This window comes from Saccopteryx leptura, chromosome 2 (assembly GCF_036850995.1).
Source record: "Saccopteryx leptura isolate mSacLep1 chromosome 2, mSacLep1_pri_phased_curated, whole genome shotgun sequence".
NCBI lineage: Eukaryota > Metazoa > Chordata > Mammalia > Chiroptera > Emballonuridae > Saccopteryx > Saccopteryx leptura.
Genome location: NC_089504.1, coordinates 340906398 through 340923553, shown reverse-complemented (window position 1 = coordinate 340923553; position 17156 = coordinate 340906398). Strand labels below are relative to the sequence as shown.

At 51.9% G+C, this 17156-nt stretch overlaps 1 pseudogene; it reads right to left on the bottom strand.

Annotated features, from left to right (window-relative positions):
• Positions 1-17156, bottom strand: part of LOC136392308 (cyclin-dependent kinase 16-like) — a 142303-nt pseudogene that overhangs the window by 104322 nt on the left and 20825 nt on the right.

Genomic DNA, 17156 nt, shown 5'->3' with positions numbered 1-17156 from the left:
AGATGGCTCCTTGGCCTCTGCCCCAGGCGCTAGAGTGGCTCTGGTCGCGACAGAGCGACGCCTCAGAGGGGCAGAGCATCGCCCCTGGTGGGCGTGCCAGGTGGATCCCGGTCGGGCGCATGCGGGAGTCTGTCTGACTGTCTCTCCCTGTTTCCAGCTTCAGAAAAATAGAAAAAAAAAGAAAAGGAAAAAAAAATATTAAAAAAAATAAAAAAAAAAGAACAGGGCTTATCCGTCAGGGCATGGGCATGGGTGAGGCGTGGCTCGTGGCTCAGTCAGGGTGTCTGTGTGCAGCTGTGGAGGCCAATTCCGGGCAACTTAACAGAAAGGAATTCAGTTTAAGGTTCATAAGGGCCTCCTTGATCCAAATGAAGTGGGGAGGCTGGTCTTGGGGGCAGCAGGAACCCAGGCTCTACCATGGAGTGGGAAGAGGACACAGAGCTGGCCACTGAAGGCCAGCTTGGCCAGGTTGCTCCACCAGAGGTGTACTTCGCCTTTGTCCCCAGTACATAGAGTTGGGGGTTTCTGAACAGGAAGGGTGGGTGCTAAAGGGAAGGAGACGTGGGTGCTGGTGTACCCAGGAGGACAAATATCCCCTGCTTCCATGCTGGGTGATTGGAGGGGATCGTGAAGGTCATCTGATCTGCCTTGTGTCGCAGATGAGGGAATTGAGAACTGGCTTCAGTTCCTGTTAGTGACAAAGCAGGACCAGAGCCCTCTCTCCTGGGTACTGTCCTCAGAGAGGGGACAGAAATGCATCTTCAAAGCACCATCAGCTTTTTTCATGATGGGTCAAAGGCTCTCACACCGATGCACCTTGATGGGACCTCACTCCCTCTCACCCCAGTTCTCTCTTAACCCAGAGGATGGCGGGTCTGGGAAGGTCAGGGACAGAATCCTGATTGCCTCTAGGGGGTGGGTGTCATTGTCACACCTGGGGTATATGTGGGGCTGGGGACATAGCCACGGTCAGCCCTAACCAAGTCCACCCCTGCCATGTTTCCAGGTGAGCAAGAATTCAGATGGGAAGAAGGCCCTGAAGGGCAGAATAAGAGGGGGAACGTCTCGGGAACGTGTAAACCTTAGACTGGCTTGAGAGGGGCATTTTGCCGTCCCTTTGTGTGCTACATGCTGTGAAAAACATGAATCCCAGATAACCTTTACGGCCAGAAGCATATAGTCACTTCCTGCTCTTGCCAGTTTCATTGGGCTTTGTCCTGCTTGGGGACAGGGCAAGGGAAGCTAAGGTTAATTGAATATCTACTGTGTGCCAGACCTTTAACTTGAGTATTCTCATTTAATTCAATGTTTGTGTTGGTCCCATGAGACAGGTATCATGACCCCATTTTATAGGTGAGGAAGCCAAGGCAGAGGTAGGTTAAGGAGCCTGTGCAGCACCCTCCGCTGAGAAGGGGTAGAGCTCAGGGGAGGCAGGGTGACCCCAGTTGACCTGGTCCTCAATGGGTGTGCAGATTAGTTAGGGGTCTCTGGAGAAAGAGAACCAATAAGATGGAGGTTTTATATACAGTTATTACATACTTCAGTTATTTATTTGTTATAAGGAACTGGCTCACACAGTTACGGAGGCTGGGTGCTGGAGTCGGCCAGCTGGAGACTCCGGAGGGCTAATGGTGGAGTTGCAGACTGAAAGCCTCCAGGCTCAAGACCCAGCAGAGCCAATGTTTTGAGTCTAACTACGGGAAAAGATCCGTGTCCTAGATCGAGCAGATAGGTGGGAAGGGCTTCCTCTCACTCAATCTTTTGGGCCTTCAACTGATTGAATGAGGCCCACTCATAGTAGGGAAGGCAATCTGCTTTATTTATCTGATTCAAATGTTAATCCCATCCAGAAAACTCATAGACTCACCCAGAATAACATTTGACCAAATGTCCGGGAGCCCCGTGGCCCAGTCAACGTAACGCACAGCATCACCCATCACTCTGAGGCTACAAGGAAGGCGAAGGGAGTGGGCCTGGGACCCCATTTCATTCTCTCTCTGCAGAGAAAATTTTGAGGGGACTGAGTCTGTGAGAGAGGAGGGGGCCCAGCCCTTCTCTTTGCTCGTGGGGAGGAGGACACAAACACTTTCAGCACCCAGAGAGACCAGCCACACAGGTGGAAGCCAGATAATCCTCCTTGGAAATTAGTTGGCTGGCCTGATCAGGTGGTGGCGCAGTGGATAGAGCGTCGGACTGGGCCATGGTAGACCCGAGGTCGCCAGCTTGAACGCAGGCTCATCTGGTTTGAGCAAGACTCACCAGCTTGAGTCCAAGGTTGCTGGCTCGAGCAAAGAGTCACTTGGTCTGCAGTACCCCCCCCCCCACCCCCACCCCCACCCCCGGTCAAGGCACATATGAGAAAACAATCAATGAACAACTAAGGTGCTGCAACAAAGAACTGATGCTTCTCATCTCTCTCCCTTCCTGGCTGTCTGTCCCTATCTGTCCCTCTGTCTGACTCGGTAGGTCGCACACACACACAAATTTACTTGGCTGTTAGCTCCCCTGCCTAGGAGTTCTTACAGCCAGAAATATCAGCCAAGGCTATGGAGAGGGAGGAATCAATTAGGGACCCGTAATTTTATTTTTTCCTTTACAGAGACAGAGAGTCAGAGAGAGGGATAGATAGGGACAGACAGACAGGAACGGAAAGAAATGAGAAGCATCAATCATCAGTTTTTTGTTGCGACACCTTAGTTGTTCATTGATTGCTTTCTCATATGTGCCTTGACCGCGGGCCTTCAGCAGACCAAGTAACCCCTTGCTCGAGCTAGCGACCTTGGGTCCAAGCTGGTGAGCCCTGCCCAAACCAGATGAGCCTGCACTCAAGCTGGTGACCTCAGGGTCTCGAACCTGGGTCCTCCGCATCCCAGTCTGACGCTCCATCCACTGCACCACTGCCTGGTCAGGTGCCACAAGCCTGCAGTCCTTGTCTCCATCACCCTGGCAGTGTTGTCACAGACCCAGTGCTTGGCCTAGGAGCTGAACCTCACTAGTTTCTGTGACAGAGACTACAGGGCCTCCTATATTAATTCTCTTCTTCCTCTTTAAGAATCCAGCCCATACTACATCAGAATAAAAAGTTTTTGCTCAGCAAGAGAAACTGATATCAAAATAAACAGACAGCCAACTAAATGGGAACTGATATTTTCAAACAATAGCTCAGATAAGGGCCTAATATCCAAAATTTACAAAGAACTCATAAAACTCAACAACAAACAAACAAACAATCCAATAAAAAAATGGGAAGAAGACATGAACAGACACTTCTCCCAGGAAGAAATACAAATGGCCAACAGATATATGAAAAGATGCTCAGCTTCATTAGTTATTAGAGAAATGCAAATCAAAACTACAATGAGATACCACCTCACCCCTGTTAGATTAGCTATTATCAACAAGACGGGCAATAGCAAATGTTGGAGAGGCTGTGGAGAAAAAGGAACCCTCATACACTGTTGGTGGGACTGTAAAGTAGTACAACCATTATGGAGGAAAGTATGGTGGTTCCTCAAAAAACTGCAAATAGAACTACCTTATGACCCAGCAATCCCTCTACTGGGTATATACCCCAAAACCTCAGAATCATTGATACGTAAAGACACATGTAGCCCCATGTTCATTGCAGCACTGTTCACAGTGGCCAAGACATGGAAACAACCAAAAAGCCCTTCAATAGAAGACTGGATAAAGAAGATGTGGCACATATACACTATGGAATACTACTCAGCCATAAGAAATGATGACATCAGATCATTTACAGCAAAATGGTGGGATCTTGATAACATTATACGGAGTGAAATAAGTAAATCAGAAAAAAACAAGAACTACATGATTCCATACATTGGTGGAACATAAAAACGAGACTAAGAGACATGGACAAGAGAGTGGTGGTTACCAGGGGTGGGGGGAGGGAGGACGCAGGAGGGAGGGAGGGAGAGTTAGGGGGAGGGGGAGGGGCACAGAGAAAACTAGACAGAGGATGACGGAGGACAATCTGACTCTGGGTGAGGGGTATGCAACATAATTTAATGACAAAATAACCTAGACATATTTTATTTGAATATATGTACCCTGAATTATTAATGTCATCCCATTAACATCAATAAAAATTTATTTAAAAAAAAAAAAAAAAAAAAAAAAAAAGAATCCAGCCCATGGCCACCCGGAGTAAAGACTACATTTCCCAGCTTTCCTTGCAACTAGGTGTGACCATTTGACCAAGTTATGGATAACTGAATGGTAGCAGGAATGACACATGCAACTTCTAGGAAGTGTCCTTAAAGGGAAGGAAACCTTCTCTTCTCGTTTTTTTGTTTGTTTGTTTGTTTTTCTTGCTGGCTGCCATGCAGAAGTAATGACGAGCACTGGAACAGCCATAGTAGGCCATGAGGGGACTTACACGAGAGGCTGTGGAGCAACAGAGTAGATGGAGTTTGAGTCCCTGTCCCTGAAGGCACCATAACAACCAAGGACCCCACCTAGAATGTTACAATCCTGATTTATATAGCCCTTCTCTGGCTGTGACCTGGGGCAGTGGCTCAGCCTCTCTGGACCTCTGCTGGCTCTTGACAGTGGTAGCTGCACAGGCATGTGACCTCCCACATAGGAGTGTGGGGTGAGTGACAGTCAGGGGATTTGGTTTCCAAGGGGACAGACACGGGGTTGCCTGGGGCCTTGGTCCCTGTTCAAGGAGAGTTCGGTGTTAGCTGTTCTGTAAGACAATGGCATAGGGTAAGGTCAACTCCTGGCTTTGCTACTTGCAATTAAGTGGCCTTGAGCAAGTTGCTGTCTCTGTACTTCAATGTCCTCCTCTGTAAAATAGGGACAATTATACCCAATTTACAGAAGCTGTGAGAAGCAGAGACAATCTGTGTGAAGGGTCTCTGTGAGAAGGTGCTCTGTGAGTGGTAGTTATAATTATTATCATAGATTCGAGGGTTCCATAAACCTAGGATTTTTGATGTGCCATTGTGATCATGGGCAAGTAATTTAACTTTCTAACCTCAGTTGCTCACTTGCAAAATGAGATATTTAATCCAGTCCTCCCTGCCCCCATTTCCCAGATAATAAAACCAAGGCTTAGCGTGGCAGAGACATCTTGCCATGCTCCTCTTCCGGAGGGTGGAGACACTGTCAGGAAGCAGCTGCGTTTCCTAGTCTGTCCTCGCTGGTGGAATGCGAGCTGGAGGGGTGCGTTCAGGGCCAAGGCGGGCAAGGCCTGGATGGGTGGTTTCTGTCCTTCCTCGTTTTCCAGCCAAATACCCCTGCCCAGGGTGGCCTGGGAAGCTGCGTGTTGAGCACGGTAGCACCTTTCTCAGCCTGTCCGTCCGTGACTGCAGGGCAGTCCGTGTCCTCTCCCCTCTCCCCAGCCCAGTACTGCTTTAGCCTTTCTGATAAAGGCTAAAGCAAGATAAAACCCTGCACTGAGATTGCAGGGTTTACCTGTGGTAGCAGCCAATGTTATCTTAAAAAAAAAATTTTTTTTTAATTAATTGATATTTGAGAGAGAGGAAGGGAGAGAGAAAGAAATAAAGAGAAACATTGATTTGCTGTTCCGCTTACTATATTTATGCATTCATTGGTTGATTCTTGTATGTGCCCTGACTGGGGACCCAACCCACAAACTTGGCATATTGGGACGATGCTCTAACCAACTGAGCTACCCAGTCAAGGCTGCAGCTACTGTTATCTTAATAGATACATCCAAGACCAAGAAGTGCAGTGCTTGTTTGGCGTCTGTGCCTCCTTTCTGACTTGTGCTGGCGTCCTGTGTGACAGTCTAGTTTTCCCAATCAGTCGGCCAGTTCCATGAGAGCCAGGACGGCAGCTCCCACTCTCATAGGCTCACGACACCTAGCGCCACTCGTAGTCTCTCATTCATCCCACAGTGGTGACCTGCAGGGGACCAGGTTGAGGACTGACCCCCACAGATCAGGTGCCACATCCCCCCCACATTCCCTGCGGTCCCAGGGTGTGTGGATCTCAAGCAATAAGGACGGGGGCAGTGGGGCTAAGCGCTAGGAACGAGAAACCTACCTAGAGCAGGCACTATGGTGAGGTGCGTCTGGGAGAGGCGGCTGTGAAACAAGGTGACGGGTGATACTTTGTGCAGCTGAGGATGGGGACCTGGACTGGGGCCAAAGCCTTGATGTGAGTCCCACTCTGCTCCCAACTGGTGCGTAACCCTACAGATATCTAAAGTCACCGGAGAGTTGGTGACAGCCTCAGAGACCGGAACCCAGGCTCTTCCGCTTCAGCCATGAATGGACTCTTTCTGGAAACCACCAACCCCTTTCTCTCTCTTCCCTACAAGCCTGGGCATCGCTGATTAGGATGCTAATGGAAGGAGCAGGAGGGGTGAGGAAGCGAGGGAGCTGCGGAGCGGGGAGAAATACCCGGGGAATGGGAACCAGTGGCTAATTAAAGGCTCCGTGTCAAAGAGGAATGCCAAGTAGGTAATTTCCATGCTATTTGAATAATGGGAAGAATGGTTACCTTTTCTCAAGTTTGCTCGTGGAAAAGAGAGGCGAAAAAGAAAGGAGGGGAGAAGATCACGGCTCGAGGGGCCTCTTGATACTACTGGGGAAGTCGGGGGTGACATCATGGAGCAGAATTGCTCCAGGGAGAGGGAAGGAGGCAGGAAACAGGAAGGGGACAATATTCTGCCTTTCTCCCAGAAGGCCCTGTGAAACCTGGGTTAGGGAACAGAGCGGCCACGCAGGGTGTAGGTGACGTCAGGTCCTAGCAGAGTTAAGGAGACTTCCTGGTGGATGTACCACACTTCACAGTTTACATCCTTTGTCCCACCGGATCGACGGGCTGTGAAGTAAGCAGAGAAGGGATGCTGCTGCTGCTGCTGCTGATGATGATGGTGTTCCTATTTTAGAGCTGAGTAACGGAGCCCCAGAGAACAAGAGCGAATTTCTCAAGGCCACATTGGTTCATTTATTTATTCGTTAACTCAACAAAGCAGTTTATTGGGAGAACCTGCATGCCAGGCCCAGCCATGTGACAAAGGCCTGTGGATGAAGACAGGGCCCTGTGCTCAGGACCACAGTCTAGGGCAGCGGTTCTCAACCTGGGGTCGCAACCCACAGGTTGGGAACCGCTGGTCTAGGGGGAGAGACGGAGAGGTGAAACCAGGCACCCCTGAGTTCCGTGGGTGCAGGGGCGGAGTGACAGGGCCGGGCCGCCTGTGGTGGTCGGTACTTCCCAGAGGGCTGAAGTTTCCAGCGGGAGTTTGCCAGGTGACTAAGAGAGGCACATACTCCCGGCTGAGGGAATGATGTGTGTAGAGATGTGCAGTCCCGGGAGGGCGTTTCTGTCCAGGGAGTAGTGAGAGGCCCGATGTGGCGTGGGCCAGGCGTGGGAGCTGTGGCTGGAATGCTTGGTGGGAGAGGGGTGAGACCAGACCACAAGGCCAGGGCCTGCATGCTTTGCTAGGGTGCGTGGACTTGATCTGCAGGCCGCAGGGCCCTAGGAGTGGCTGAGGAGGTGCTGGACTGTTCCATGGCCACAAGAATGGCTCTCTCTTTGTTGGAAGCCAACCCTAAGAGCCCAGCCTCCCATCTCAGATCCCTGAGCTCCTTCAGGTCATAAGGGCCCACAGGTAGAAAGCCACCCCATGGGGTAGAGGGACCCTGCTGCTCTGCTCTGTTCCTTCTTGCGTAACAAGTCACCCCAAAACTCATAGGCTTAACACAATGCCAGACATTTTATTATCTCTTACAGTTTCTACGGTTAGACATTTGGGAACAGCCTGGCTGGGGGCCTCTGGTTCTAGGTTTCTTGTGAGGTTATAGTTAGGATGCTGGCCCAAGGCCGCAGTCACCGGAGGGCTGGAGTGGGCTGGGGAAGCTGCCCAAGGATGCCCCGTTCTGGAATGGCTCATTCACACGCCTGGCACATACTGGGGTGGTCAGGAGGCCTCACTTTCTCACCGTGTTGGCCTTTCCACAGAGCTGCGTGAGGGTCCTCACAACATGGTGGCAGGCTGTCCCCAGAGCAACCAAGAGAGAACAAAGTGGAGGTGGCAATGTTGCCATGTCCCCTTGGTTATACAGTGTGGCGAGGACTACATAAGGACATGATCCAGGAGATGAGACTCACTGGCGGCCATCTTGGAGGCTGCACACCACACCCTCCTCCAGGGAAGAGTCAACGGCAGCTCCTGTAGCAGGACTGAGAGAGCCAGGCCAGTGAGCTAAGGTGACTACCCTGAGAATGAGGGTAGGGACTTCCTAGGTTGTTAGGACAAGACAGGTCTAAATTGGCTGTGCCTCCAACTTGCTGTGTGACCCTTAGCAGTTTCCAACCTCCCCGGGCCTTGGTTTGCCATCTCTGCGATGTGGGCAGAACTCGTTCTGCTTTGCAGGGCTGGGAGAGCACAGAGGGTCTAGTTTCTGAGGGATGGATGAGAATGCAGAAGGTGGAGTCTTCCCTCTTCTCATTCTCTGTCCCGTTTCTTCACACAGTCGGATAATCAGTTTTTCCCAAAGTCTTGCAGCAATCAATTTGCATAGCCACTCAAATAAGCACCATTCCTTCCTTTAAACTAGCTCTCAGCTCTATATTTCCAACTGGCTTTTTTGCAATTAAACCAGTGTGGGGCTTCCCTTTTCTCCCCCCCCCCCCCGCCCCCGGCCACAGGGCTCGCTGGATGGTGTGGAGCAGAGACAGGGCCCTGTGTCAGCTCTGCTCACATTTCTCACATTACCACAAGCGCTGTGTGGCCGAAGCCCAGAGCTCAGGGCAGGCGTCCTCTCCTCTCCTCTCCTCTCCTCTCTTCTCCTCTCCTCTCCTCTCCTCTCCTCTCCTCTCCTCTCCTCTCCTCTCCTCTCCTCTCCTCCCCTCCCCTCCCCTCCCCTCCCCTCCCCTCCCCTCCCCTCCCCTCCCCTCTTCTCAGCTTCCCTTCGGGCTGAGAGCTGAGGGGTGAGGGCTTGGTGGTGAGGGGCTTAGGACGGCAGAAGCAGGAGGAACCTTGGGGACATCTCATACAACCACTACATTTTACAGATAAGACTCACAGAGGGCCAGTGAGAGCCCCAGGTCACACAGCACAGTGGCAGCAACACTGGGCCAAGAGTCAAATGCAGAGCTCTTTCTGGTCTCACTGCTGGGCACACCCAGGAAGTACTCTGCCATTATTCTAGGTGGGTCCTGGGCCACCATGGCTTTGGCATCCCCATCTTTCTGGGTGAGGCAGGGCAGGTGCCAGGGTGGTGTGGGGCACGAGTGCTGTCAGCCAACCAGAGTGGAGTATACACAGGGAAGAGTAAGACATGGCCCAACCCTTTGAAGACTCATGCTCAGGGGAGAAACAACAGAGCAGGAGCTGATCCTAGTGCAGAAGGACCTAGCCTGAGAGGGCCAGGACCTGGGCACCCGAGAAGGCCTTGAAGATTGGCTGAAATCTGAGAGGTTTACGTGAAGGGGAGGGGTGAGCCCCTGGCCCGCTGAACACAGAAAAGGGCCCAGCTGGGGTGAGGCAAGGAGGCCTGGAATTACTCAGTGGGCCACCAGCTGCCTCTCCCACATTGCTCTGCATGTCCTTTGCACTCAGTAGAATCGAGGGCCCTGCTTCGCTCTGACCTGGGCCACCAAGCGGCCCTGTGGCCTCTGGTCAGTGCTTCAGGGTGGCCTCACTGAGCCTTTTAGTCCCCACACTGCCCCATGGGACACAAGCCCACTTCTGGCCAGTCTGACTAAGCAATTTCCAAGTCTCTCTTAAATTGTCTTCCATTTTGAGCTCAGAAAGGCACCCTCATTTTGATCTTGGCTTGAGTAAACCTTAATCCTAACTTTTTTTTTTTTTTTGTATTTTTCTGAAGCTGGAAACGGGGAGAGACAGTCAGACAGACTCCCACATGCGCCCGACCAGGATCCACCCGGCACGCCCACCAGGGGCGATGCTCTGCCCACCAGGGGGCAATGCTCTGCCCCTCCGGGGTGTCACTCTGCCTCGATCAGAGCCACTCTAGTGCCTGGGGCAGAGGCCAAGGAGCCATCCCCAGCGCCCGGGCCATCTTTGCTCAAATGGAGCCCCGGCTGCGGGAGGGGAAGAGAGAGACAGAGAGGAAGGAGGGGGGGGGGTGGAGAAGCAAATGGGCGCTTCTCCTACGTGCCCTGGTCGGGAATCGAACCCGGGTCCCCCGCATGCCAGGCCGACGCTCTACCACTGAGCCAACCAGCCAGGGCCCTTAATCCTAACTTTTAAAAAATCTGCTAGTGCTAAGAAAATATCATCCCAGGCTCCCAAGAGTAATGTGGCTTCTGAATAATTTAATTCCGGAGAGGGCTGCATCTACATCACCAGATGGCATAGAAGAGGGCAGGAAGTCACATGTGTCTAGGGCCTGTTCGTGCCAGACACATCACACCTTTGAGTGTGGTTGAATGTTTCTGGCATGGTAGAATCTCTGTGTCCATTTTATAGCCAAGGAGCCTGAAGACCAGGGAGGGGAGGCACTTGCCTAAGATTGCACAGCCAGTATCTGGCACAGATGGATTTGAAGCTAGACTTGGGTGACACCAAAGTCTAGGTGCTTTTCCCACACCGCACAGGTGGGTGGGGTCCCACCGCTACCCCCGAGCTCTGCAGCTGCTGGCTTTTCCAAGATCCTCAGGGAGCTGGTGAGGAGTGGCGGGCAGGTAGGGAGCCAGGCGGCCAGATTTGCCACCTGTGGGGGCTGGATTAAAGAGAAACAGTGACACTAATTGGGGAGCGAGAGCCCAGAGTGGCAGCTTTGTTTCCTGTCTCAGCTGCTTGGCTTCACGAAGGCCTTTGTCTTGGTTGGCACAGTGACAACATCTTGTCATGCTCTTCTTGCCTCACTCAGCCATGGTTTCTTCTCATAGCTGTTAGCACTCCCCACGACTCCCTGTCGCCATTTCTTACAGAGTCACAGACAGGAGACCTGGGGGACTGCCCAGCTAGCTACCGACTAGCTGTGTGATCTTGAACAAGTTGCTTAACCTCTCTGGGCCTCAATTTCGCCACCTGCAAAGTCAGGGTAGAGATTGGATTAGGGGTTGCTGAATTTCTGTGATGATTTCCTTCCTATCTTGATGATGGGCATTTGTGAGGGCAGTGGGAAGTTCAGGTCAGGGGAGAGACATCTTTATCCAATCACATTATTGTTAGAGATGTGATTTGCATATAATTTGTACTTTCTTTTGATGTCAAAATGCTCTGACACACCCACTCCAATTTCTCCCTCCCATTCCCACTTCCTCGCACCACCTGCTTTCTACCCCGCCCCCCACCCACGTCAGCCCTGACCCTGTCTTGCTGGGTTGCCTCGCTACAGAAAGATGACTGAGCTGGCCCGGATGGCCGTGCCCAGCTGCAGCCCCTGCTTGCCTTTACTGTGTGACTCAGCCTGGTAGCGTCCATGGTACACCCAGAACTGTGCCATGTGGCCCTCACATTCAGCTCTGAGAGGCTGAGCAAGCTGCTCAGAATCCCGCAGTGAAGGGTCCGAGTCAGCCTGACCCAGGCTGTGCTGCCTCACTGCTCCAGGCTGGTCACTCGCTTGGGGGTGTGCCACAGCACAATGCAACGGTCTGGCAGGAACTGATAACGGCGGCGGTGAATTCAAAGTGTGGTCCATGGGCCAGCAGCATGGGCGTCGCTGGGAGCTTGTTAGAAATCAGGCTCCTCCACGACCTGCTGAATCAGGATGTGCATGTTGTCAGGATCCCCAGGAGTCCCAGTGCACACTGAAGGGGGGAAGCTCCGCTCTGTATTTCTGCCTGTCCCATTGACTTCTAGGATCCAGAACCACCTGATGCTTTCCGGAGGTAGAACCACATGGTATCACAGCCCGAAAAGCCCTCTACTGTCTTTTTTTAAAAAAGACTTTATTTATTCATTTTTAGAGAGGAGAGAGAGAGAGAGAGAGAGAGAGAGAGAGAGAGAGATAAGGGGGGAGGAGCAGGAAGTATCAACTTCCATATGTGCATTGACCGGGCAAGCCCAGGGTTTCAAACCAGCAACCTCAGTGTTCCAGGTCAATTCTTTATCCACTGCGCCTCCACAGGTCAGGCACCCCTCTAATGTCTTTAAGGCTGATGGTTTAATGACTCTTTGGAGCAGTCGTGTCCCCAGAGATGTCTTTGTGGCTTTCTGGAGGGGGATGGGACAACACCCAGCAGGCAGGACTCCAGAACACCTTGCTGTCTTGAACACCTCCCGTTGGATTAGGTTTATAAACTTGTCATGAAACACAATTTCATTGGAGTGGGATGGAATTGTTAGGGTCTATTGACTAAAAAATATTTTAGACATGTTTTGTTCCATCCTTCTGTTTTATAAGTGATGAAATTGGTACTCAGAGAGACAGAGACCTGCCCAAAGTCACACAGAATCTGGCACCAGAATTCAGCGCTATCAGTTAGGATTGCTTTTGGCTGCAAGTAGAAGCAATGGTGGCTAACAGAGACTTATGCAAATAAAGTTTGTTTCAAGCAGTAAGAAGCTCAGGCATAGACTGCTGAGGACTAGTACCATGCTCAGCCCTATGATGCATCAATGGCCCAGGCTCTTCCTGTTTTCCATTTTGTTACATCTCCCCCCAAAAAAGCCTGGGGCTTTTATCCTCATGGAAGAACATGGCTACTACTGCTCCATACCTTACATCCATGTTCCAGGTGGGAAGAAGAGGAAAGGATGAATGATGAATGGACAGAGGACATATTTCTAGTTAGTTTTGTCTTTTTATTCAAGAAAGAGTACCCTTCCCTGAGCCTTGTGCCTACCTGTTTAGGCCATAACTGGGTTTCATGGCTACCCCTAGCTGGAAGATAACCGTTAGAAGAGGTGTGGGGGATGGGCGTGAGTCACACTATTTTATATCGAATCTAGGGATCCTGATATTCTTCTTTTTTTTTTTTTTTTTTTTTTTACAGAGACAGAGAGTCAGAGAGAGGGATAGACAGGGACAGAGGGACAGACAGACAAGAACAGAGAGATGAGAAGCATCAATCATTAGTTTTTCGTTGCGCATTGCGACACCTTAGTTGTTCATTGATTGCTTTCTCATATGTGCCTTGACCATGGCCCTTCAGCAGGCTGAGTAACCCCTTGCTTGAGCCAGCGACCTTGGGTCCAAGCTGGTGAACTTTTGCTCAAACCAGATGAGCCCGCACTCAAGCTGGCAACTTCGGGGGTCTCGAACCTGGGTCCTTTCGCATCCCAATCCGACACTCTATCCAAGGCTCTATCCACTGTGCCACCGCCTGGTCAGGCGCTCCTGAGATTCTTCAGGGTCCTAGGACCTCAGCCTTTGGGATTGGATGGGATGTGTTCGAATCAGAGAGGCACCTATTCAAGTGTTGGAGCTTGAATCTCCCACTATCATCATTGTCCTTTTTGGGAACCATTTGGTGTAGGGGCAGAAGCTTCGCTAAATAAAGATCCATATACCTGGGAGCTTGGGGACAGAGGAACTTGGACAGAGTGAAAACCACAAAGCTAATTCTCATTCTCTGATGATTTCCACTGCTTACAGCTCCTAATGAAAACATGTGCAAGAAACCTGCAGGGTTAATTTCACTGAAAAAAATTCCAATAAAGCCCCATTAGATTTTCACGTTAAATTAATGTAATGGATGCTTAAAAGCCATGCTAATCAGGCGTTGTTACTACCAGGAATGTCAGGTGGATGGGCTCTGGCCTGGAGCTGACTTTTGGGGGGGGCTAGCATGGGAGATTTGTCAGTGGTCAGAGGTACCACACCATCTGGCTCTTGCTCCCCAGCTCCTGGGCAGTGTTTGTGGTCATTTAAGTTCATTTGCGCGGGACTGGAATACTCTCTTCACCAAGATGGTATGCAACAAACAGTTTCTGTTGGTTTTTATTTTTATTTTTGGACATTTCCAAATTTTCTTTTTTTTTTTTTTTGTATTTTTGTATTTTTCCAAAGTTGGAAACCAGGAGGCAGTCAGACAGACTCCCGCATGTGCCCAACCGGGATCCACCCAGCATGCCCACCAGGGGGGCGATGCTCTGCCCATCTGGGGCGTCGCTCTGTTGCATCCAGAGCCATTCTAGCGCCTGAGGCAGAGGCCACAGAGCCATCCTCAGCACCCGGGCAAACTTTGCTCCAATGGAGCCCTGGCTGCTGGAGGGGAAGAGAGAGACAGAGAAGAAGGAGAGGGGGAGGGGTGGAGAAGCAGATGGGTGCTTCTCCTATGTGCCCTGGCCGGGAATCAAACCCGGGACTCCTGTACGCCAGGCCGACGCTCTACCACTGAGCCAACCGGCCAGGGCTAAATTTTCCTTTTTATGAGCCATCTTAATGTCTATGCTAGGGACAAGTCTCTGATGGGTCGCTCCCTTGCTCAGAAGCATTGATAGCTCCCCATTGTCTGTCAGATAAGTCGAGAGTCCCTGAATTGGCATTCAAAGCCTTCTTGTAATTTGGCCTCAATTCACTTTTCTGGGTCCCCCTGTTCCTTTCCATGTGTACCAAGGGCTGGCTCCTTCCAGGACTGGGCCTTCCTACTTTCCCTTGCTTTGCTATAACCCCAAACATCATTGCAGCCTTTCAATACTCATGTTATTCTTTTTTTTTTTTTTTTTGTATTTTTCTGAAGCTGGAAATGGGGAGAGACAGTCAGACAGACTCCCGCATGCGCCCGACCGGGATCCACCCGGCACGCCCACCAGGGGGCGATGCTCTGCCCACCAGGGGGCGATGCTCTGCCCCTCCGCAGCGTCGCTCTGTTGTGACCAGAGCCACTCTAGCGCCTGGGGCAGAGGCCAAGGAGCCATCCCCAGTGCCCAGGCCATCTTTGCTCCAATGGAGCCTCGCTGTGGGAGGGGAAGAGAGAGACAGAGAGGAAGGAGAGGGGGAGGGGTAGAGAAGCAGATGGGCGCTTCTCCTGTGTGCCCTGGCTGGGAATCGAACCCAGGACTTCTGCATGCCAGGCCGACGCTCTACCACTGAGCCAACCGGCCAGGGCTTCTTTTTTTTTTTTTTAAGTGAGAGGAGAGGAGATACAGACTCCCGCATGTGCCCCAACCGGCATCCACCTGGCAACCCCTGGTCTGGGGCTGATGCTCAGACCACTTGAGAGAGGAAGAGAGAGAGAAGGGGGAGGAAGGGGGGGGGGAAGCAGATGGTCGTTTCTCATGTGTGCCCTGACTGGGGATCAAACCCGGTTGTCCACATGTTGGGCTGATGCTCCATCCACTGAGCCAACCGGCCGGGGCCCATGTTATTCTTTTCATTTTGTAGATTAGGAAGCTGACCCTCAGGCCGTCAGATCCCCTGACCACCCAGTCTTTCTTACATAAAGCACTTGGCATGTTTTGAGTGATCCTCTTTCTCACTTTTCTCCCTTTAACCTGTCTGCTGGGCCAGGTAGACCATTTCAGGTGGACTCCTGTCCTGCACCAGGGCTTGGGACTGGGGAATTCTAAACGCCGTTTAGGAAGAGACTCTGTTTGGGAAAGGGGAAATGTATAAAGCCAGGACGAACAAGAGAAGGAAGGCCTGGGCCCCTGCTCCTCCCACCTGCCTAGGCTGTCTAGGTCCAGGCTATGTGCTGGACACTGGGGGAGGAGGGTGCATGCCTTAGGGAGACATTGAGCCCCCACCCCAGGCTCAGCTACCTGTGTATAAGGGAGAGAACTAGACATCGTGGCTCCAGGCAGTCTGAACATGGCGCCAGCTGTTGGGGGGAGCTAGCTGTAAATCTGCATCTGGGGCCTTGGGACCCAGGGGAAGTGGCAGGTCAGAAGTGGCCGGTAGGAAGCTAAGTCGGAGTGTAGTCCCTAATGAGAAGAAGAAGGTCCCAGGTCACTTTCCAACAGTCTGATTCCTGCATCATAGTCTATGCCTGCCCTGGAGGTTCAAGGATGTAAACCTCTTCTTCAGGGGCACTGCCTCTTCGAGTCTGGACTAGGATAAGAGGCCATTTAAACCTCTTCTTTCTCTGTTCTGTGGCATCTGTCATGTCTTTGTCCAACCCATAAGGTTGTCCATTCTCCACCCACCTTTTTAGATTTCCTCTTTGGGGTCACTACCTGCCAGGCCCTAGGTGTAGGAGAAGTCCCATGGCATGTGACAGGAGGGTTAGGGAGTGGACTTTTTTGAAAGGAGTGATTCTTGCCTGGCTGGGGGTTGGCAGGAAGGGAGGGGCACAGAAACTGGGAGTCTCCTCAGTCATCTCAATGCTGGTGTTTTGGGCTTTAGGAACTTGGAGCTGGGAGGAAGGGACAAAGAGCCCACCCTCTCCGGCAGAGAGCTGGAGAAGCTTAATACTTTAGGAAACACCCAGAGGCTTTCTGAAGAAAATCCAGCTGTGATAAGGATGTGACAGCAACGGACATGAAACGGGACCTCTGTGGGCTAAAATCACCTGACCAGAAGAAATACGAGAGGCTGAAATGTCTGAAAGGTTTATTTCCATCCAGGCAGCGGAGTAAAGTCAAAGGGCCGGCGGGCTGTGTGTGTGCGCGTGTGCGCATGCGCATATGCGCATGTTGTAGTTAATGCAGCACCTCCCACTGCAGGATAAATTGTCTGATTGACCCAAGGTTGAAAGGAACGTCTCTCTCCTCTCTTGCATAATGGAGATTTCCCCAAGACGGCCTGTCAGCAACATTGCCTGAAATGCAAACCCGTGCTGACCGTCAGGATGGCCGGGCTCCAGCATGCTGTCAGTGGAGGTGATGGAAGGAGAGGCAGGCCTTTCCTGGCTGACTCCAGCACAGTCCCCCGCACCCCCCACGACTCTTCTTCCTTAACAAAGGCCATGTGGGCCCTGGCCGGTTGGCTCAGCGGTAGAGCGTTGGCCTGGAGTGCAGGGGACCCGGGTTCGATTCCCGGCCAGGGCACATAGGAGAAGCGCCCATCTGCTTCTCCACCCCCCCCTTCCTTTCTGTCTCTCTCTTCCCCTCCCGCAGCCAAGGCTCCATTGGAGCAAAGATGGCCCGGGCGCTGGGGATGGCTCCTTGGCCTCTGCCCCAGGCGCTAGAGTGGCTCTGGTCGCGGCAGAGCGGCGCCCCGGAGGGGCAGAGCATCGCCCCCTGGTGGGCAGAGCGTCGACCCTGGTGGGTGTGCCGGGTGGATCCCGGTCGGGCACATGCGGGAGTCTGTCTGACTGTCTCTCCCCGTTTCCAGCTTCAGAAAAATACAAAAAAA